At 40.8% G+C, this 23,392-nt stretch overlaps 1 protein-coding gene across 7 annotated transcripts in view; it reads left to right on the forward strand.

Annotated features, from left to right (window-relative positions):
• The window catches only part of LOC109914944 (retinoic acid-induced protein 1), a 56,087-nt gene that overhangs the window by 4,437 nt on the left and 28,258 nt on the right, over positions 1–23,392 (forward strand). The window contains exons 1-2 of one of the 7 annotated variants that reach the window (XM_020514558.2): positions 7,972–8,376; positions 8,634–8,774. The gene's annotated coding sequence lies outside the window, so the exon portion shown is untranslated. Of the gene's footprint in view, positions 1–1,226; positions 1,315–3,784; positions 3,864–7,971; positions 8,377–8,516; positions 8,572–8,633; positions 8,775–15,488; positions 15,542–17,313; positions 17,373–23,392 lie in introns of those variants that run through there. The other 6 variants (XM_048609772.1, XM_048609775.1, XM_048609774.1 and 3 more) reach the window with 6 other exon arrangements.

Consider the following 23,392-nt stretch of genomic DNA (forward strand, 5'->3'; position numbering starts at 1 on the left):
CAGCCTTTCTGCTCCTATGATGCTGCTTGGCCTGCTGTGTTCATCCAGCTCTGCACCTTGTTGTCAAAGAAAAAGTACTTCCAACTTTCACCATCTCAGCGTGACCCAACTTATTTAATAGTTAATTATGGACTTTTGAAGTATAAACACTTATTTTGGACATGTCGCAGCCAATTTACACACAAGTTCTCACAAACATCAATGTCATCACCAGGTAATCTATTTAATTGTTCTGTGAGGGATAAATATTGTTCAGATTACTACTGCTCCACTTCAAAGTAGTGACATTGATCTTTTATGCCCAGCTGACAGGGAAGATAGTTACCATCTGATCTGAAAACCTGCAATTTTCCTTCTATTGTGTTGGGGTGTCCACCTTGACACATGCTCAAGTTCTTGGAACTCAGCAGTGAGATAATTACCCATGGAGCTAGGGCTGACACCATCTCTGCACTGATCCTGAGCTTGCACTTATCACTGTACAAATCTCAGAGCCCTCAAAGGAAAAGCAAATGAAAATTACTTAAGATGGTCATCCATGTTGATTACAGATGGTATGGAACATGTGCAGTAAACAGCAAGAAGTAAACTATAGTATTTTATATTTAAAAAGCAAAGTAAAATTATTAATTACATAACCATGATTTTCTGCTTGAAAGTTCAAAAATGAATTAGTTTCTCCTATCACCCATGGCTAAAATTCCTCTTCAGGAATTGGAGAAATTGAATTAAGATTTACACTTGCTGTGAAACTGTTTATTATCTGTGTCGTTGGCCTTAAGGATATTTTTTTTAAATATGTATTATTTTAAATTACCTTCAAGGGGGCAGTTTTAACCTAACTTTTCCAGTGAAAAACTATGGGCAATAGTTCAGAAAGGGTAATTGTGTATCAGTTGGTAGTATAAAATGGACGTTATTGGATCATCTGCCCATTACACAACTCACTGAGATTGATTTAAATGGAAATTAAAATGGGGAGAGATTCATAATATTTTTCCAACATCATCTATTTAGTATTAACACAAATCGCACTATTGACTATTACAATATTCAATATTTGGCCCCCTTTCAAACAGAATTAGCCAAAGTCAAAACAAATCCCATATTTCTAGTCTGTAGCTTCCAAGAGAAAATAAGGGTCTACGTCTGTTTCAATCTCTCATTCATTTTCTCTCTCTCAGATAACCTGACAGAAAATTATCTAATCTTTTTTCTCCAAGCAGGTTTACTCTGCAGAGTTCAGTGGGAGTGTGGAATTCACCTACCACAGATGTGGCTGAGGCCAGAATATTATGTGCTTTCAAGAAGGAGGTAAATATAACTCTTGAGGCTAAAGGGATATGGGAGGGGGCGAGGGTGATGAGATTAGATACTGAGCTTGATGATCAGATTGAATGGTGGAGTAGACTCACAGGGTCGAGTGGCCCACTCCTGCTCCTATCTTCTATGTTTTTATATAAATCTGAAAATCATATCTGAAACCAGGAAGGAATATTATTGCAATACTCTGTTATTTGTGTCTAATTACAATTTGTAGCCTGGTGTTACAAACACCAAATTACTTGAATGCAGTCTGATATTGAAAGCAAAACTAAAAGAATTTCAGAATATAGAAGTGACTTTGCCTCCCTCAATTAATCTGAACCTCCATCTGGCCCCATGCTTGCCATTTCTCAATTCCTTTTGCTTCCAGAGGTACACCTGATTGCCATTCTAACTAATTTATATTTATGCTTTAAGTGGTGTAATAGGAAATATTGCAACTATTTCAATAGCCACAATATATTATAAACAATGGGGCTTCAGTGGAGCAGTAGTAGTGTCCCTACCTCTGACCCAGCAGTCCCAGGTTTAATTCCCCCTACACCAGAAATGAATAAAGTTGCCATAGTCTTACCAGATCATAGGGCTGGCTGTTTTCTCAGAACAGACAGATGACGGTAGGATTAACCTGAGGGTCAGCATAGACCTTAGGCGAGGAGGTGGTTGAGCAGGAGAGTCCTTCAGTTGTGGGAATTCAATCCATGCTTTTGGCATCATAAATCAGCTTCCAGACAAAGCTAAATCAACTCCCAGAGATGTATAATAACTTCACCAAACAGATTGATTAGAAAGTACCTGTATTACAAACATAGAGATATCAAAACATTTTAGACCTAGAAGGAGATCATTTGGTTTATTGTGCCCTTGCTTGCACTACAATTCATTCCTAGTCAAACGATATCTGATGGTAATTAATTGTTGAAAATTGGTTTATCTCTCTGGGCAGTCTTCCTGTTCTCCTCCTAACATGGCCATGGGACCTTTAACAAAGGCTTGAACTACTTAAACAGACAAACATGGTTTTAGAGACGGTAAGGACTGTAGATGCTGGAAGCTACAGTCAATAAATGTGGAGGTGGAAAGTAGAGCTGTTCAGATAGCATTCGAGGAGCAGGGGAATCAATGTTTCGGGCTGAAACCCATCGATAGGGTTTTGACCCGAGACGTTGACTTCCCTGCTCCTCGGGCGCTGTCTGACCTGCTGTGCTTTTCAAGCTCCACAAAATTGGTCTTAGTTGCCTGTCTCACATTATATGCAGCACCTAGGATTTGTGGGCTGATAGTTTAAATCAATGCAAGGCTATTAATGAAAATGGGATAGTAATCAAAAGCCAGAACCCTTGTTAACATGGCCCTTTTCTAGTCCAGAAGTGGATGTGAAAGAGTTTGATCTATTAGAGTTCTATGTAGTGAGGATGAATGTCGCTAGAATTTCATAGAGTGGGTATGAACTGAAAGGAAATTGATCTCTCTGAATGTTGTCCAGTCTTGTTACTTGTGGAGGAGATGCACATGAAACTAAACGTAGTACAATTGTCAATGAATGGCCCCACTCCTGACCTTATGACGAAGGGAATGTTATTGATGAAGCATTGAAGATGGTTGGCCCAGAATTCTATCCATGATCTGAACACTTCCTACAGCAATGACCTGGGACTAAGATGGTTTATCTCTAATGATCACAAACTTTGAGCTATATTTGACTCCAACAAGTCAATTCTCAATGACTTCAGTTTTTTCGGGTTCCTTAATGCCACATTCTTTCAAATGCTGCATTGATGTCGAGGTCAATCACTCTCACCTCTTTTCGAAAAATCAAACATTTTTCCATTTTGAACCAAGGCTGTAATTAAGTCTGGATCCAAGTGGGGTGAACCTGACTTGAGCATCAGCATACAAAATTATTGCTGAATAAATGCTGTTCGATTGCATTGTCAAAACTCCTTCCATTGTTTTGTTGATGGTTCTAAGTAAATGGGATTCTATTCATTTGAATTGTATGCAATATGAGTTAATGTAAAGGAATTTGATCCTTTTGAATAGATCAGAATGCAAAAGATTTTTTTGATCTATTTAAGGCTGCCATTATGGACAATACCACAACTAGTTGCAATTAAATTCGAAACATGAGAGAGTTGCACCTGACTGAATGTGGCAAAAATGACCATGTCTGTTACACAAAATTTATTCTATACAGGAAACAAGTAACCAGACTAAAACAATTTCTTACACAAAATTTTAAACTGGTTGCTAGACCTGGAAAAACACAACACTGGTTTACAGACACAAGTGGTGTACACCATTTATAATCAGGTTGAAAATGTATTTTCAAATTGGTTCTTCTGATGACTGTTAAATGGCTTGACCTCTATACTGGCACAATGCAGTGTTGTCTGACAATTAATCAGTTTTTTTTATTGAAACCAGGGACCAAAGAGGTTTACAGACTGATTATTGTTGGTGCCAAGACTGTCAAATCTTCCAACTAGTTTAAAATTTAACATTATGCTGCTGTGACATCACACATACAACTGCAAGTGAGTAGATGGATCATGGCTGCCATTTTTCAGTTGAGAACATACACTGATATTTGAATTGAGTGATGGATTCAACCATCACTTCAGCAGATGATTGTTCAGCAAATAAAGAGACTAGTTTACAGTCCAAGTTAATGTCATTTGACATGTCAAGTTAGAGACTCAGTTGTATAAACAATTACTAATACTGCAAATAAGGTCAGTGTTGGAATGGATGGAGGCACAAGTTATGCACAATTCACGCTTTTTCCAAAGGCAATTGACTTCGTCCTCCTCAAATGTCAAAATCACTTGATGACAGAGACTCATCTATTTGGGTCTAACCAAGATTATTTTCTATCCACGTATTGGGATCCTGCTTGCAAGTTTCTGAGGTTAGTTTTCAAATTGTTTTTGAATCTAAATTTTGGGACACCTTGTAGTGCAGGTTCTCACACTTAACTGGCTGAGTACTGCCACCGGAATGTGCAAACCAGATAACACAATCTTCATAGAATGGTTATCTGAAATAAGCAGACCCTACAGCCCATTGTGTGTTTGCTGGCTCTCCAAAGAAGCAACTCACCTGATGCCACTGCCCCACCTACTCCCAGTAGCCATACACACTGTTCCATTTTCATGTCAATCTAATTTCATACTGAATGCTTCAATTGACTTTGCCTCCACCACACTTTCAGGCAGTGCATTTCCAGATCTTAACCATTCTCAGTTCCTCATGATGCCATTGCTTCTTTTGCTAATTACCTGAAACCTGTGTCCTCTAGTTTACAATCCTTCTACTTTTCTCCTACCTACTGTCTAGATCCCTCATGATTTTTAATACCACCTTTTTTCAATGTTCTGTTCTGAGTCCCACCTTCTCCAATGTATTGACATAACTGAAGTTGCTCATCATTGATCATTTTTTTACATCGTCTAAATACCTTCATGTCCTTCCTAATGTCCAATTTCCAGATCGGCCACAATAATCCAGTTCAGACCAAACCAGTGTTTTATACAGATTTAACATAACTTCTTGATTGAATGATTGATTAATTTATCGTGACATGTACTGAAGTACAGTAAAAAAGCTTTGTTTACGAGCAGTACAGGTAGATCATAGTAAGCAAGGATGTACAGATCAGAGGTTGTAAAAAGACTTGGAGGCTTACAGGTTACATTACTCAGGGCGTGCACTAGGCGAGATCAACATTAGCAAGATCAGCATTATTTGAGACTAGAGAGTCTATTCATCAGTCTAATAATGGCAAGGAAGAACCTGTTTCTGAACCTGCTGGTGCATGTGTTCAGACTTCTGTATCTTCTACCTGACAGAAGAGGTTGTAGGAGATCATCACCAGGGTGCGATGGGTCTTTGATGATGTTGGCAGCCTTTCTGCGGCAGCAAGTGGTGTAAATGGAGTCCATGGATTGAAGGTTGGCTTCTGTGATGGTCTGCACTGTGCACTCAACCTTTTGTAATTTCTTACGTTCTGGGCAGAGCATTTGTTATACCAGGCTGTTATGCACTTGGGCAGTATGCTTTAAATGATGCATTTGTAGAAGTTGGTGAGGATCCTTATCGACATGCTAAATTTCCTCAGCCACCTGAGGAAGAATGGGTGTTGTTGTGCCTTCTTGACCATCGCATCTACATGGGAAGTCCAGGACAGGTTGTCGGTTATCATCACTCTAAGGAACTTGACAATCTCCACCCTCTCACCTCGGTTCCATTGATGTAGATGGGGGCATATTCTCCTCCTTTCCTTTCTGAAGTCAATGATCAGTTCTTTAGTTCTTTGCTGTTGTACTCTCTGCCCCTGTAGATAATGCCCAAGATTCAATATGCTTTATTAACTCCTCTCCCAAACTTTTCCAGTACTTTCAATGATTTTGCACATATGCATGAATCTCTCTGCTTCTGCACCCTTTAGTTTGCATTGTTCCTCCATGATTTTCATAGAATCATAGAATCCCTACAGTGTGGAAACAGGCCCTTCGGCCCAACAAGTCCACACCGACCCTTGGAACATCCCACCCAGACCCATCCCACTATAACCCCCTAAGCTGCACATCCCTGAACACTATGGACAATTTAGCATGGCCAATCCACCTCGCCTGCACATCTTTGGACTGTGGGAGGAAACCCACGCAGACATGGGGAAAATGTGCAAATTTCACTCAAACAGTCACCCGAGGGTGGAATTGAACCCAGGTCCCTGGCGCTGTGAGGCAGCAGTGCTAACCACTGAGCCACTGTGCCGCAACTTGGGGAAATTTGTCTCTAGTATGTTTGTGGTGGTGTAAATCACGTCCAGGGCATTCATCACGTCCGCATGGGGTGGTATGTAGACTGCTGTCAGGATGACAGAGGTGAACTCTCGTGGTAGGTAGTAGGAACGGCATTTTGCTGTAAGGTATTCTAGGTCCGGGGAGTAGTGACTTGCCAGGGTTGCTATGTCTGAGCACCAGGACGTGTTGATCAAGAAGCATACCCCAGCCTTCGGGATGATATCTGCCTTTCTCTCCCTTGAGACATCGATTTGCATGAACTGGAGTGGTGCCTGTGGATGCAACTCAATGGTTTTGTGGGTAAGACTTTAAGTTCTTCAGTTCTTGTGGGAGTGATTTCCAGCACTGGTGGTGTATACTGAGGAAGTGACATCAGAATGGGAATTGGTCTCTGGTATAGACTGGAGTACGATATTTCATGCTAGGGACTCTACAATAAGATTTGTGGTCAGATTGAAAACCGTGAAAGAAGTGGTTTAATTTTACAAACAAAAGATAAGTGAAAATTAAGTGTAGTCACCATGTCATATGTAAGCGGGTATATTATCTGTGGACAAATAAGTGAAACTACAGGCTTTTCAAAGATTAAAACCTCTGAAGAGAATTCATAACAACATACTGTAGTCTATGCTTCAAGTCGAGAGTTCAACTGATCTGAATTGGTGCATTTGATTTTCTTACCAAAATTAATCACTCTACACTTCTCAATGGGAAATTTAATCTATCACCAGTCCACCTATTCCACAAACCTGCCTATGCCCTACTGAAGTTGTACATTATCCTCCTCATAGTTCACAATAATTACAAGTTTATATTGTCTTCAAATTATGCCCAATACATGAAGGTCTGGCTCATTACTATGTAGCAGGAAGAGCAGGGATCATAACATTGACCTTGACAACTCCACTGTAAACCTTTCGCCAACCAGAAAAAACAATGGTTAACCATTACCCTTTGTCTCCTGCCACTGAGCCAACTTTATATCCATGTTGCTATTGTTCCTTTTACTGCATTCCTTGTGCTCCAACTTTGCTCCAGTTTTCTGGCCATATACAGTTCACCAACAGTTAACCCTGTTACCTCATCAAAAAAAACGTAAGGCAGTTAAACAGTATTTGTCCTTAATAAATCTATGCTGGCTTTCATTAACTAACTCATTTGCCCAAATCGCCATTCATTTTGTCCCATATTATTGTTTCTATAAGTTTCCCCACCATTGCAGTTACACTGACTGGCCTGCAGCTGTTTAGTTTATCTTTACACTTTTTTTTGAACGAGGAGTGATCAGTGATTAAGAGGGTTGCCTTTGAATTGTATACAATAGATGTGAATGGGAATGGTTTTATTTTGCGTTATATTAATTGCATAAAAGAAGAATTTTAGGCTTTTGGATTTTGATATTGAAACAGGACTACATTATTAACACTAACTGGATCTGCCTCCCTCCAATAAATTGATGCTAGTTTTATTACACAGTAAAGATAATATGTAACTTTTGGAAAATGTGACAATGTACCTTTTGACGCACAATGAATCCCATTTTCCCCACTCATATAAGGGTATCCATTAGCATTTTAAACAAATGCAGTTATAGTGGATTAATGGTGAATCAGTCAAACGGGGCCTTGCACTTCTAATTAAATAATCTATAATTCATTCAAGAAAAAGAAAATGCTTAAGGATGAGGAGCGGGTCACCAGCTTTTGGGAGCAGGGTTTGAGGTGAACTCCTCCTCTTCATTCTCACATTCCCAGCACAATCAGACATCAGAGAGGAGTGTGGGGTAGCCTGCTCACAAGACGCTGAACTGCATCTTAGACTGAGAGAGAGAGACTACCTGACAGGAGGAAGTACCTCTTCACAAGGACTTCCTTCCGCTGCCCAAGCTGCGAGGTATCTGGGACCTGGCCATGTGAAAAAATACAGCACTATGTAGACCTCAGTGCTTAGTACCCATCCATTCAGGTGCCACTGGTGTTTAACTGTTTTTTCCCCTCTCTTTCTGAGTTGGAACAACATGGCTGCTGAGATTGCGCAGAAAGAATGAAGAGTTAATAAAAATTCTGCATTTTTCTCTCTCTCTCTCTCTGGATTTCTGAAGGATCCGGATTGTGTTTTTTTGGATTCTACCACCAACTCCCTCCTCCCCCCACCTCCCTGTCTTTTCCCTCTCTCTCTCTGTCACACACACATTCCCTGTGGAACAGATAAAGAAGACCTAGGAAGCAGAAAATGACTGCAGGTAAATCTTGCAAGCTGTTAGGAGTGCCCGCAACAAACAACAAAAAAAACACCTAACCCGGGCGGGGGCAAAGGATCGCTGTGAATTAATGCGTCTCGGAAGATGGGGGAGGGGAGGCGGAGGGTATGTCGGAGAGAATCGGAACCGATCCTCATTTAGATCGGCGTCTCCGAGACCATGTCTTAAGTAGCCAGTGTTAGTTGTTTTTCCTGCCTCTCTAACGCATGCTTTCGATGTTCGATTTCTTCTTGCAACAGGGAAACAGAAAGGGATCAGCTGCTCGTTTCAGCCCCCGACATTGTTCATTTCAGAATCTAATGTGTTTTAAGAGTAGGAGGGGGAGAGGATTGTGTGATGGGAGAAATCTTGTTTAGAACTGCAGGGAGACAACATCCAATGTAAGTCTATTTGGCTTTTAAATTTTCTCTGCAATGCTTCTCTCTCTCTCTCTCTCTGGTGTGTCTTTGAACAGCAGAGGCCCCGTTACTGACTGCTGTTGGTTGATGCAGTCTCTACTGCTGTGTGTACAGACAAGCTCTTATAGGGTGGCCTGTCTACAAGCATCTAGAGGGCTGGCAATGCAAATTGCAGCCCACAGATTTTTTTTCACCCCTGGCTTGAAGTGTAAACTGTCAGAAGAGACATTGGCAGAGATATGGAAGGGAGGAGGAATTTTATGTAAGCTGTCAATTTTATATATAATACATGAGTGCATGCATGTATGTTAATATTATGTATTGCTTTTGGAACAGTGCACAATGTTGAAGAAATGCAGAGTCGTTTATTAACTTGACAGATCGAAATATATGGGGAACATGTTACATAGGGCCTGCCAATACACAACCCAGGAGCTTATCTATGTCACTTTCTCTGGTGGGACTGAGAGGGAGAATGAACCCAGTGTTTTTCCCTTACAATTAGCAGGTGATGAAATGCAACCAATACAGTTCTGTCCAGCTAGTGTTATAAATGGTGTTATTTACTTCAGGGAGCAGTGTGAGGGCTGGTTGTCAACTATTAATGGATTGCTTCAGGCAGAATCCTTCAAGGTAGCAAAGCTTAAGAACTTGAGGAAGGTGTCTGAAAGGTAATGAAACCATTTTTGTCAGAGGTTTCAAGTCCTGTTTCAACGCCAGTGCTGAGGGAATGCTACACTGCTGAAGGTGTAGCTTTTTTGAATTAGATGCTAAACCAAAGGTTTCATTCAGCCTTTCAGGTCACTATAAAAGTTTCTAAAGCCACTAATTAATTGACGAATTTTCTTCAGTGTCCTAGCTAAAAATTATCCTTTAACCAATAGTAAATCACTAAAATGAAGCGGTTTGTTATCATTTTTGTTTAGAGATTGCTGTGCATTATTTGGTTGTTACATTTCCTATGCCACAACAGTGACTCCTCTTTAAAAAAGTTTCTATTTAGTTGTAAGGTGCATCGGTCCATCCTGAGATTATGACAGACACAACAAGTTTGTTCTTAAAGTGCAAGAATTTTGGGTGCTGTGAGTTTGATGACAGAGTTCAAAGCTCACATGACCCATCCTGATCAGCAAATATTCACCCCCCCAAAAAAGAGAGTTTTGGCAGAATTAAAGATTGTATTTTGTATTCTGGCTTTCAACATCCTTAATGTGAGGAAATCCTTCACTACAACATAGAAACGTAGGGGATAGGAGCAGGAGTAGGCCATTCAACCCCTCAAGCCTGCTCTGCCATTGAATATGATCGTGGCTGATCATCAGGCTCAATACTGTAATCCTGCTGCTTCCAAACCCATACCATAATCCCTTTAGCTACAAGAGCTATATTTACCTCCTTCTTGAAAATACAATGTTTTGGCTTCAGCCACTTTCTGTGGTAGTGAATTCCATAGGCTCACCACTCTCTGGGTGAAGAAATTTCTCTTCAGCTCAGTCCTAAAAGTTTTACCCCTTGTTCTTAAACTATGACCCTTGGTTCTGAACTCCTCCACCATTGGAAGCATCCTTCCTGTATCTAACCTGTCAGCATTTTATAGATTTCTATGAGACACCCCCTTCATTCTTCTAAACTCCAGTGAATACAATCCTAAGCTCCTCAATCTTTCCTCATATATCAGTCCTGCCATCCCAGGGATCAATTTGGTAAAGCTTTGGGGCATTCTGTCTATAGCAAGAACAGATGAGGAGACCAGAACTGCACACAGTATTTCAGGTGTGGCCTCACCAATGCCCTGGCAGCAAGACATCCTTGTTCCCGTACTTGAATCCTCATACAAAACTGCAGTCTATTTATCCTATTAATTTCTCACTCTTTCCACTCTTAGGGATGGGAGGGTTGTGGAAGGGAGCTGAGGTGGAGATCAATGACCGTCCGCACAGGACTATACATGCCTGTAAGCCTTCTCTACTAATCACTAACATCACACTTCTAAATCAACTCTATTTTCCTGCAATCTTCCTATCTCTTTATTCCTTTAATATCCAAAAATCTGTTTGCTGTCAGTCTTGGATTTACTTAACATCTGAGCATTCATACCCTTCTGGACTAGAGAATTCCCAGCTTTCACAGTGTGTAACCCTGGGCAGTGAGCAACAGCAGGCTGATCGACAGTGGAAGGAATTGCAGTTAAACCTGATTGAGAGTCACTGGATAGTGAACGTTAGCTGATCTCTGCTCCCACCTCCACCTCATCCAGTGTAGGGTCATTCTCAGCAACTGTAGTACCCTTTAATAGATTAAGACTAGCAAACCTAACACTGAGTGTGGATAAAGCCTGGGATCTTCCCGTTCTGTATGCCTCAGTATCACAACCACTAAGGTGTTTGAGTGATTCCATTTATTCCTGTTCCATGCACAACTATATTTGTTTTCTTATAGAAACGTGGCAAAGGGGTGACCTAATAGTGACCTTTAAAACTATGAAATGCTTTATAGAGTAGATGGAGAATGTTCCCATTCATGGGGACGATCAAAACCAAAGACCATCAATGTAAAACTTGTCATTGAGAAATCAAGTACAGAAGAATTCGGAACAAACCTCTTTATCCAGGAATTGGAGAAAATGTGGAACCTGCTGCCATGGAAAAAGTACAGATCATAGAACAGTTCAGTGCAGAAAACCACCTTTCACCCCATTGGGCTGAATCTTACAATGCCCTGAATGACATGGCTTATGGTGAGAAATCTGGCGGAACTGTGTGAAAAAATTGGTTGAGGCTTTTCTTGACGTCAAGAGCAACTCAATTGCATTTACAAACAGTTCTAGGCATCCAGGCAAGATTCTCAGTCGGCTATGGTGACATGCCTGTTAAATTGGATTATTACTTGTTAACAACCTCATTAACTACAAATTTTGCCTCATTAATATGCAGCTTCCTTCCCTTCCACCCACTGAGAGGAAATTAGATGTTGACAGTTCCTGACGTGAAAGCCAGAACAGGTACCTGTCAACTTCAGCTTGCTGCCTCCAATCCTACATCTTGGACAGCTGGCACCAACCTATCAGGGCACACTCCATGTGCAGCAGCTGTAAGCCCCTCCTGTTCATGTGCTACTGTGTCATGACACATGTTTGATTCATGTACAGTATGCTTCTGCACTTTAAAGCTGGACCTTAGGCTGCACTGGCAATAATCACTGCAGGGTTGCTGAAAGGACACTTTATGCACAGGTCCAGGCAATCAAATCATGACTGGACCAGGTTGCATCTCAGGGTAGTGAACTCACTCCCCTAACATTTATTTTGAACCTACCTGGCTGTTCACAGCATCCATGTCTTGCCTTGCCTTGGCTTGCCCTGCCCTGCCTTTTTGCAGTGTGCCCCATCAATTAGAGCTATCAGGATCACATTACATTTTTTTAACTGCCTTGTGGGTTAGGGCAGGCACAAAGTCCGGAAGCTTATGCAGGTGCAGATCTGGGAGAAGTGGAGAGGTGTTCTGAGCAAGTGAATAAGCAGAGAAGAAGATATGCAGGGTTAAAAGTCTGGGAGCAGGAATTCATAGGGAGGGAGCAAGTGAGGCCAGATGCTGCAAGCAACATTGAGAGGTGTAGAGCATGAGCCTTGGTGGTTGGTGGATATTGTAGCAGAGAGAATGAATGTGAGGTAGCAGGGAGCAAATGATATTCATGCTGGCAGAGTGGAGCAGGTAATTGTCCCTCTTCCTTCATTGCTGGGCATTCCTCCAAATGGCTGAGACCGTAAAAATGAAGGCAATCTTGGACCTGGCTGGCGTGCTATGATGGCTTGGCATCTTCTGCTGGTCCTAAAGGAAGAAGATGTCCTTGATCTGCACCAACCGATCCATCAGGATCTCCAGCTGCCTGTTTGAAAAACAGGAAACCAGTTTCCCCCAACTTGCCATATTGAGGGCAAATGCAGGGCAGTTCTTGTCTGACAGTGCTTCTCTGGATGCACAACGACCTTTTAAAGAGAACATAGGACTAGAGATGCTGGTGTGTTTTGGAATATCCCAGCAGTGGCAACTTCCTCGGCACTACAAGTAATAGAATCCAGCTAGCATCTGACATGAGGGGTGCTATACGGAGGTGGTAGGGTAGTTAATGAGGTGACTTTGAAACAATAGCATGAGAAAACTGGATAGAACTCTCAGACAGAAACCTTCCATGAAACTCAACAAAACTGTCACTTTGCCAAAATATGGCAAGATTCAGCCATGTGTCTACCCGCTTCCCCATAGCCCTGAAAATCTTTCTCCTCAATAATTATCAAGTTCCTTCATGAAAGCCACAATTGGATCCGACCTGATCACATTTTCAGGCAGTACATTCCAGATCCATTGACCGAGTAAAGCAAAATTTTATCTCTAATATCACCATTGCTTCTTTTACCAATCGTCCCAGTATCAGAACACCTTTAACAAATCTCCCCTAAATCTTCTCCAAGAAGATCAGCCATTTGCCATTCTGTGCTCATTACTGGATCTGTTGTTCTCAAAATCATTCTCCTGTATCTTCTCTGCACCTTCTTGGTTGTCTTTTTCAAATCTGGTGCCCAAAATTGAGCACAATTTTCCAGTTAGGGCTGATCCAGCATTTTAAAATGGTTAAACAAAATGCTGTTGCTGTTGTACTCTACATTTATGTACAAAACATAACAGTCAGGCTATCTTATTAACCACTTTCCCAAACTGCCTTGCCACCTTCAGCAACTTGCACATATATACTCTGAGGTCCTTCTGCTCCTGGACCCCATTAGAATTGTATTCTTTACATTATATTGGCTTTCCTCTTCCTGCCAAAATCTTTCCACTTCTCTGTATTAGATTTCATCTACCAAGTGCCCACACATTCCCCCAGCCTGCCTGTGTTTTCATTGATGTCTATCTATTATCTTCAAACTTCAGAGTACTTCCAAGTTCATTGTCATCTGCAATTTTGAAATTGTGCCCCGAATATCCAAGGCTAGGTCATTAATATAGATCATCAAAAACAGTGATCCTAATACTGAGCCCTGGCAAACTTCCCCCACGCTTTCTTTTACTACAGAAAAAAAGTTCACCGCTGTTCAGCCAATTCTGTACCTATGTTGCCACTGTCTCTTTTATTCCATGGGCTTCAAGTTTGCTGACAAGCCTATTTGGTGTTAATTTATCAAACGGCTTTTTGGAAATCCATGTACACTACATTAACCGCATTATGCTAATCAATTCTTATCCCACTTTCCCACCTCCCTATCTGCATCCCACCCCACCTGAACTCTCTACATGCAAGTTAATCACTGGTCATTTCAGGGATGATAAGAGAGAGAAGAAATATTTAAAAAAAAGAGCAAGATTCCTACCTTTAAATCTTAATTGTAATTAACTCTGGTGCACAACACATTTCTCCTGAAAAATGTCAATGTGGCTTAAAGAGGTTGGAATTGTAGAATAACTTGGAAACTCAACATTTCTGCCTCCAATATGTTCCTGTGACCTAATGAGGGGTCGGAGGTGTTGCCAGAACTGGTACCCAGGCTCCATTCGCTCACTTTTTGCCGTCTAGTGAGAGCAAGGAAAAGCTGATAAGTGACAGAACATCCCAACATCAACAGAACTAGTGAAGGAATCACAACAGCTTCTAACTTTTTAAAAATAAAACATATGAGGCCAAATCATATAAAACCATTGAAGCCAAACAAAAAAAAGAACTATTTTTAATGATTACCAGTATAACATTACATTAGAAAAAGTTTTAGAGAACAGTTCCTAAGAATTGCTGGAACCAATCTTGACGCATTCCAGGAGAATAAAGAATACTGTGGACCATGTGCCAAATAGTCAGTTAGGTTCTCTTTATCATAAGGAAATTGAGATACCACCAGAATTAGGGTAGGGAAGAATTGGACAATGAAATTGAGAGAAACAGTGAATAGCTGGTGGGCTGCAAGAGGGAGACAATAACAGGGACACCTAAACTCAGACTGATGGTGGGCCTTGGAGGATTAAGTTATAAAAATGATTATGTTGCATAAAAATGGTTTTCATTCCCTTGTGTAGAAGGGTGATCTAAATGAGATGTTTAAACTATTAGAAGGATTTCATACAGTCGACAAGTATTCCCAGTGGGGAAACCAAACAAGGGAGGAAAAATTTAAAGACAAGGGCAAGAAACATAAGTGAAATAAAAACATACTCTTCATCAAAACACCAGAAAAATTCCCTGGTTTTTAAATAGTGTCTTGGGATCTTTTACTGCCACATGAAGGGCAAGGTATGGCTGCTGTTTTACATTCTAATCTGAAGTTAATGCTTAAGACTAAATATAGGTCTCCATTCCCTCTTTGCCTATTTCAGTTAAAGTCCTGGCCTTTGTTGTGTCATTGGGAGGTTTGGCCTATTTCTGTGCTGCAAGTTCAATGTAAAAACTAAATTGATCAAAGAAAATTGTAACAATACACACCATATTTCAGTTCCTTTATGTTTTTCTTTTGGGTTGGTTATTGTAGTATCAGAGAAATTAACAATTAATTCCTGGACAATCCTGGAGGGTTGTGGAACATGTATCTTTGCTTTTTTGTTGTTTTCGGAACTATGTTGTAAACTAGCACTAGTTTTTAGTAGAATATCTGGACGTGTCCCATAACCATCCTTTTCCCTGACAGAGACATTTTGAGATTTCCCTGAAGACGCATCACCATGGAAACAGCCACATCATTTATTATGGTTGTCTTTGCCTTTCTTCAGGTAAATTATTAATGGTTAGACTTTCTTGGCAGTGTCCATTAGTTCTGGACATATCAGTCTTCAACTTTATTCCGAAACACACATTGCCAATAAGACGAGAGACATGGGGGTGATTAGAGCTAGCAAGTCTGGATCTATGCAACTAAAGTAAAATTGTAAACTAAAATTGTGCAAAAGCAAAATACTGTGGATGCTGAAAATGAAATTAAAAAACAAAAAATTTTAAAATGCACATCTGGTCAGACAGGATCTGTGGGGAGAAAAACAAAGTTAACATTACAAGTCAATGAACCATTGTCAGAAAATAGAACTTGTTTATATCTACCATTATAAAATTGTCCAAGGCGTTTCCCAAGAGCAAAATTTGATACTGAGCCAGAAAAGGAGATATTAGCACGGATGAACAAAGGCTTAGTCAATGAGGTAGGTTTTGAGGAACTTATTAAAGGAAGAAAAATAAATTGGTGGCAAAGGGAAGGAATTCCAGAGCTTAGGGCTATGTGGTTGAAGAGGCAATTGCCATTAATGGAGTGATTAAAACCGGGTTTGCTTGAGAGGCCAGAATTGGAGAAGTACAAATATACCTGCAGGCTAGTGAAAATTAAAGAGGTTGGGGGCGGTCAGTGGAGGAACTTGAAAACAAAGATGAGACTTTTAAGATCAAGACTTTGATTAATGTAGCTAATGTAGGACAGTGAACAGTTAGTGTACATGAATAAGACATTGAGTTCAGACAGGGCCATCAGAATTTTGGATGATCTCAGTTTTACAGAAGTCAGAAAACGGAAATTTCATCGTCTTACCTTTAGCTTCCAATTGCCCTGCCAAATGCACTCCTACCATTTGTTACTCGCCAAATAGCTATCTTTCCCATGCTTTTAGAATTAATGAACATAAATGTTCAAAGAAAATGGAAAATCAAAGTTCTTTAAAATCTCCTGTAAATTTGCTCCCAGTTGTTCTTCACAGCAGTGACCTCCAGATTTGTCTTCCATTACTAGAAACTGCTAGAGCATTGTAAACCCCAGTAGTGAAACAAACTTAAAAACAATGCGAATTAGGAGCAGGAGTAGGCCACTCAGCCCCTCAAACCTGCTCCACCTCACAATAAGATCATGACTGATTGGATTATTCAACATTATGGAGCCTAAGTGGTCAACATTTATATTCAATTAATGTTATTGGCCTCAGGAAAGGTAGTAGGATGCCTGTTGAGTGGCTATGTGTCTCTCATTGGTCATCAGTTTCTGATAAATGCATTCTTTTGTAAGTTGACTTGGTTTGGTATGTTTGTTGAAAATTCATTCACCTCTTTGTTTTCATTTGGAAAAATGTATTTTCTATGACAAAAAATTATCTTATACTGAGCCAAATATTAAATTATTTATTTAGTGGCGATTTCTTTCATTCTTTTAAAGACCTTCTGTTAACTGCATGCAATAGATCCTTCATCATGTTCTCTGTGTGTGTCTGTGTCTGTGTCTGTGTCTGTGTGTGTGTGTCTGTGTGTGTGTTTTGCAGGTCCTGATATGAAATGGGTTGCTGCAAGTGCTTTAGAGGTTTCTTGCCAGGTCTGTGACTCATGCTGCTGACATTATTGGAGTTTGATTATTGTAATTTACTTTACAATAAATATTCCCTTTATCCCAGAGCAGGAATGACCAATGAGACATGACATATGCACTGCTGAAGCAACTGTTATCTGCCTTCCCTCTTAGTAGAGCTGCTTGCAACATAACCCTGCTTCTGTTGTTATTAGTGACATATATTCTGGAAACTGTTGAAGATATGGAGGGGAAAGAGATCTAGGATTGTTCTCTTGAGATTAGAGGTTAGTAGATTTAATGGAAGTGTTCAAATTTAAGAAAGATTTTGATAACCGTAAGTAGGGAGGAACTGTTTTCTCTGGTAAGAAGGTTGATAATCAGAATGCACAGATTTAAGATAATTGACAAAGGAACTACTGTGTAAACCTACCTCAGTGTAGGGAAATCCTCTGTGAAAGTTTGTGTTACGATTCTGCTGTTTCTCTGTGCTGTTCTTAATGATAAAATGTAAGGTTTTGGCCCATTTGTTCCTGTATTATACAGTTCTCAAAGATTCTACTGCTTTGTCTCCAGTTGGGCTAACTAATCTCAATTAGGACAGGAGGATGGGCATCAGAATTGGCTTCATTGGGCTACAGAGGGGAAAATCATAATCAGTGTCTATATTTCTTTGATGAAAAAGATGCATGTACAGCCACTGAGGACCCAACAATGATATTGAATGGCTCAGTTACAGTCATGGACTAGGAACTGGTTATAAGTAATGGTGAACTGTGAGACTATCCCAGAAAGATTCCAGGACCTTGAGGGTTCAAAAGTAAAAGAAGTAAATCTGCGTGTGGTATCATTGCAGTGGAAGGAGAAGCATGCTCCCATCGGTGAGTAAGTTTGTCTCTGTCTATGTTGTTGATTTGATTAAATGTAACAGATGGCTGTATTCTGTCACACAGCAGGATAATGAGGAAGAGACGATATTCCTGGAGCATCCATAGGATGTAAGAACAGTTCATCTGCGGAAATGTGGAAACAGCAAGCGAGGGACACAGAACGAGGACAACAGACAGGCAGTGAAAGTATAAGAAAATGAGCTAATCAGAGGCGGACAGCCGACGTATGAGAGAGAGAGGCACACAATAAGGGTACAAGACAAAGATTAAGAGACTGGAAGAAAGGCAGGCATAGAAAATGAGGAGGAAAAGCAGAATGTTAAAGTGAGAAGGATGTAAGAGGGAGAGAATGCGATAAAGTTATATAGATGGAGTTATTAAGGAAAGAGAGATGCAGAGATAGAGTGTGACTGAGGAAGACTGTGTGAAGGAAGATGCAGGTGGAGACCGACTTCTTGAGGGAAACCAGAGAATGATGCTTGTACAGGCTTAGAACGAGAGCTTATTAGTGAGAAAAAGAGGAAACCTGCTGAGATGTAGTCAAAGGCAGAGAGAGAGAGGAGAAAGAAAAGATGAAAGCCAACGAAAGGGAGGATGTGGGCTCTCCCTGTTGTTGGGTGTAGTATGTTTGAACTGACCAATGTTAGTTATTGTGGAATTTTGTACTTTCGTTGATTTCATAGGATCATAGAATCCCTCCATTGTGTAAACAGACCATTTGGCCCAACAAGTCCACACCGACCCTTCGAAGGGCATCCCACTTGAGATCCATCTTTGGGCCATCCATTATCCATTCCTCCTTTGTCCTTTTGGAGCATGGGGGCAGTCATTCCTCCATCTACTAAGGGCATTCTTCTCTCCACCATGCAGGTGGTCAGCGTCATCCCTTCTCCATGCACTAGGAGGGAAGTCGGTCCCTCCTCTATCCTTTGGAGCAGGGTGGCAACCTCTCCAGGAAGGAGGAGGGGTAATCTCTGTCCTTCAACAGTGTGCGTCAGGGAGGGGGTTTGGGTGCAGTCCCTCTGCACTAGGGAAAGAATGATATTGCCTCATCCATCAACCAGGTGAGGAAGAATTCCTCCTCTGTCCACTGGGGGGCAATTCTTCCACATATGTGCTCCGATAGAGACCCAAAGGAAAGGGTGTTAAATAAGAACAGGTCAAGGCGTAAACTGTAATGTAGAGAAGAGGATCAGGACCAGGGGATAAGTCAATCAGTTAGGAATTAAAAGAATGCTGTCAACATCAGTGCAAAAAGAAACAGAAACTGAGATTTCTGAGGTCGTGATCAAAAAGTTATTTTTGAAGTTGTAATCTAAAACAAAGCATTTGAGAAATGGAATGAGTTTTAAGAACCACGACATTTTAAATGTTAGTTTTTTTTATCTTAGCTTTTATTTCTGTTAAGTTTAATTGGTATTCTAATAACATGGTCACCTCAGTCCTATGGGATGCACATCTGGTGTCACGTGCGAACTCAGGGATGATACTTATGTCTTAGACAGCTGTGTACAGGGAATGTCATCAGCTGGTCGAGCTTGTGTTCTGAATTTTAGAGCTTCAACAGCACTGGCTTCTCTGGACTACATCTATAATGCAGAGTGAAAGCTTTGTGGGTATCACAATTCAGTAGGTGATCATCCAGCAGTTTGAATGAGCTGCTAACAAAGGACCATCAAACAGACAAGGAAGTAGTACATTCTGCATACAAACTACTGGTAGTGATAGTGCTCCTTCTGGAGAGTACAGCCAGAGCCAAGTCTCCCAGGTGGGTCAGCTGTACAGCAAGAGAAGAACAAGAATCAGAGAAGGTAAATAGTTATATAGGATTGAATTGCCAAAGCAGCAAGCAAGCATTCCTGCAGCCACAGAAGTGATTCCAGAATGATATGTTGCCTTCCTCCATCAAGGATGTCATTGAGCAACTATAAATCTTTGAGGGCTGGGCATGAATAGCCAGAGTTCTTAGTTCCGAATTGGTCAAAGGTGGAAAGAGGGATGCATTTGTAGGCATATATCAGGGAGCTAGGAAAGATAGTGATTGTAGGATTTTCTTGTGAGCACAGAAGTAGGATAGTGTATCTAAATGTGTGGGAGGAGAAATGGTGCAGAAGGGAAGGTTATGCGAAGGCCATATGAGATTATGTGCTTTAGCAGGCAGAATAGAAGAGCTCAATATTATCTAGATGAGGAAAGAAGACGGAAAGCTGCAGTACAGTGGGATTTGGAGGTCCTCATGCATGAATCACAAAGTGCCAGCATCCAAGTTCAGTGGTAATAAGGAAGTCAAATAGAATGTTGACCTTTACTTCAATGGGGAATGAAGTATTAAAATAGAGAAGTCTTGCTAAAGCTACCTGAGTCACTAGTCAAGCCATGCCTGGAACTGTGAATGGATTTGGACCCCTTATCTAAGGAAAGATAGACTGGCATTTGGAGACAGAACTGAAAAGGTTCGCTAGGCTGATTCCGGGCATGGAGAGATTCTCTTATGAGAAGAGGTTGAGTAAATACTCATTAGATTTTAGAAGAATGAAAGAAGACCTTGTTGAAACATACAAGATTCTTAGGGGGGTTGACAAGTTAGATGTATAAAGGCTATTTCCATTTGTGGGAGAGCCAAAGACCAGAGGACACAATGTAACTGTAAGGGGACACCTATGTGAGGCAGAAATGAGGATTTTTTTTCTCTCTGAGGGTACTGAATCTGTGAAATTCAGTACTGCAGAGGTCTATCAGGGCTGAGTCGTTAGGAATATTCAAATCTGAGAGAGATTTTTAATCAGTAGTGGAATCGAGGGTTATGAGAAAAAGGCAGGAAAGTAGAGTTGAGATTATGAGATTAGCCATGATCTCATTGAATGACAAAGCAGACTTGATGGACCGACTGGCCTACTTCTGCTCCTTTGTCCAATGGTCTTATGGAAGGGTTCATCTCACTGAGGTAGATGGGTCTTGTCCAAGTTGGATGGATTGGACCTCAAACAAAAACAGAAATTGCTGGAGGAACTCAGCTAGTCTGGCAGCATCTGCGGGGAGAAAGCAGAGTTGATGGTCAAAGTCCAATGGCTCTTCATCAGAACTGATAGCAGCTAGGAAAATGTTGTATTTACAGTGAAGAAGGCATTGAGTGGGGCAGCCAATATTTCTGTCTCAGGCCTGCTGCAGTGTTCCACTGAACCTCAGCACAAGCATGACGAACAGCATGTCATCTTGCTCTTAGGGACCCTTCAGCCTCTAGGACTCAGCATCAAATTCAATAACTTTAGAGCCTGATCACATCCTTCTGTGTTTATACCCACCCCACAATCAGTGCTTTCATGACATAGGTTGCACTCAGCACAGCTTGCCCATTCTCTCCTAGTTGCAAAGTGCTGTGTAAGGTCTTGGTGAATTTCTCCAGTGCATGTTGTACATAGTACATACTGCTGCTACTGAGCATCGGTGGTGGAGGGAGTAGATGTTTGTAGATGTGGTGCCAACCAATCAGGCTATTTTGTCCTGGATGGTATCAAGTTTCTTTAGTGTTGTTGGAGCTGCACTCCTCTAAGCAAGTGGGAGTGTTCTATCATACCCCTGACCTTGTAGATGGTGAACAGGCTTTGGGGAGTCAGGAGATGAGCTTTCAGCTGCAGGATTCCTAGCCTCTGATCTGCGCTTGTGGTCATATTATTTAGGTAGCTAGTCCAGTTTAGGTTTTGATCATAGGTAACCCCTGGATATTGATAACGGTGGATTTAGTGATGGTGAAGCCATTGAAAGGGGTAGTGATTAGGTTCTTTCTTGCTCGGTATGTTCATTGCTTGCCATTTGTATGGCACATTGTGAGCAGGTCATTGCTGAACGGATGCTGCTTGATGGCACTTCCATCTCTTACTGATGATCAAGAGTAGACTGATGGAGTGGTAATTGGCCAAGTTGGATTGTGCTGCTTTTTGCGTACAGTACACTCTGGGCAATTTTCCACATTATCAAATAGATGCCAGTGTTGTAGCCGTACTGGAACAGCTTGGCAAGGGATGCAACAGTTGTGGATCACACTTCTCCAATACAATTGCTAAGTCCATAATCTTTGCAGTATCGAGTGCTGCCAACAGTTTCTTGATATCACATGGAGTGAATCAAATTGCCTGAAGACTGTCATCAGTGATGCTGGGGATCTCTGGAGGAGGCCAAGATGGATCATCCACTTGGCAGTTCTGGCTGAAGATTATTGCAAGTGCTGCAGGCATATCTTTTACATTGATGTGCTGGGCTCCCCCATTATTGGACATAATGGGATGAATGGCTTCCTTAATTGCTTTTTTTCAATAACCTCACCATTTTATCAGGTTCAGTCATAGACACTGAAACTAATTGTGTTATTTTGGGACCGCTTCTTGTAACGACTGAACAGAGTGTATTAAGAATCTGCTACTAACTCCTAATTGATGTGATGTCAAAGATGCCCGATGATCAAATTTTGAAGCTTATTCTGCATTTGGAAGACATTTGAATAATTCCATCAAATCTGTTGTATCTTTCGACCTCTCAGTTATGAAGAGTTGTTGGAAACCGTTGTAATTAATTTCAAGTGATGTATGTTTTTCTTTGAGTTCAGAAAACATTCTTGGAGGCCTTTGAAGTATCTTGAGTAAAGTTATAGATCACTGGGTATTTGACTTCTGAGCTGGTTAAAGTTCTTCAACATACTGCAGAATTTTAAGAGCAAAGCATGTATTTCTGCTCAGCAGCGAAAAGTGATGGTTTCTGATGATTATATCTGTTCCATGTCATATCGATCTCTGTATTTAAAAATGCACTCAGCGTTTTGAGTGGTATTTTGCATGCACCGTGCAATTCTCTGACATGTGGTTGTAATTTAATTCTCTTCAGCCAAGGATTTTCTCAGCTAATGTAGTAACACTCGCCCCTGTGTTGTTTGAAATTAGTTGGCTGGCCATTAATCTGGTTGATTACCTTTTACCCCTAAGAAAGGTTGATTTGTATCTTTCTAGGGTGGCACATTCTTATATAATGATATGTGTTCTAATGAAGGTATGCCATGGTATTTTGGATTTTCTTCCATAGATGCTTGCTGTAAGGTATTGATGTCCTTGTGCACATTAGTATTACTAGTTTTGTCATTCAATGATTGTTTATGCTTCTTGTAAATTCTCTGGACATATCCCACTTTCTTGCAAAAGTTGCATTGGCATGACAAAGATGGACATTGTTTCTGTTTGTGTCTTTTCAACTGTGGAACAAGAACTTTTTGCATCAAAGGGTTTAAGGAAATTTTATGTCGGGCTGTCATGATGTTTAGTGTTTTTGTATCTTAGAGTTGATGAAGTTTGATGAGATTCTTGAGCTATTTGGCTTTCTGTTCCCATTACTCTCTCTGTTTTTGAATTTCAGCTTCTACCACTATCTGGATA

This window comes from Rhincodon typus, chromosome 21 (genome assembly GCF_021869965.1).
Source record: "Rhincodon typus isolate 14 chromosome 21, sRhiTyp1.1, whole genome shotgun sequence".
NCBI classification, from domain to species: domain Eukaryota; kingdom Metazoa; phylum Chordata; class Chondrichthyes; order Orectolobiformes; family Rhincodontidae; genus Rhincodon; species Rhincodon typus.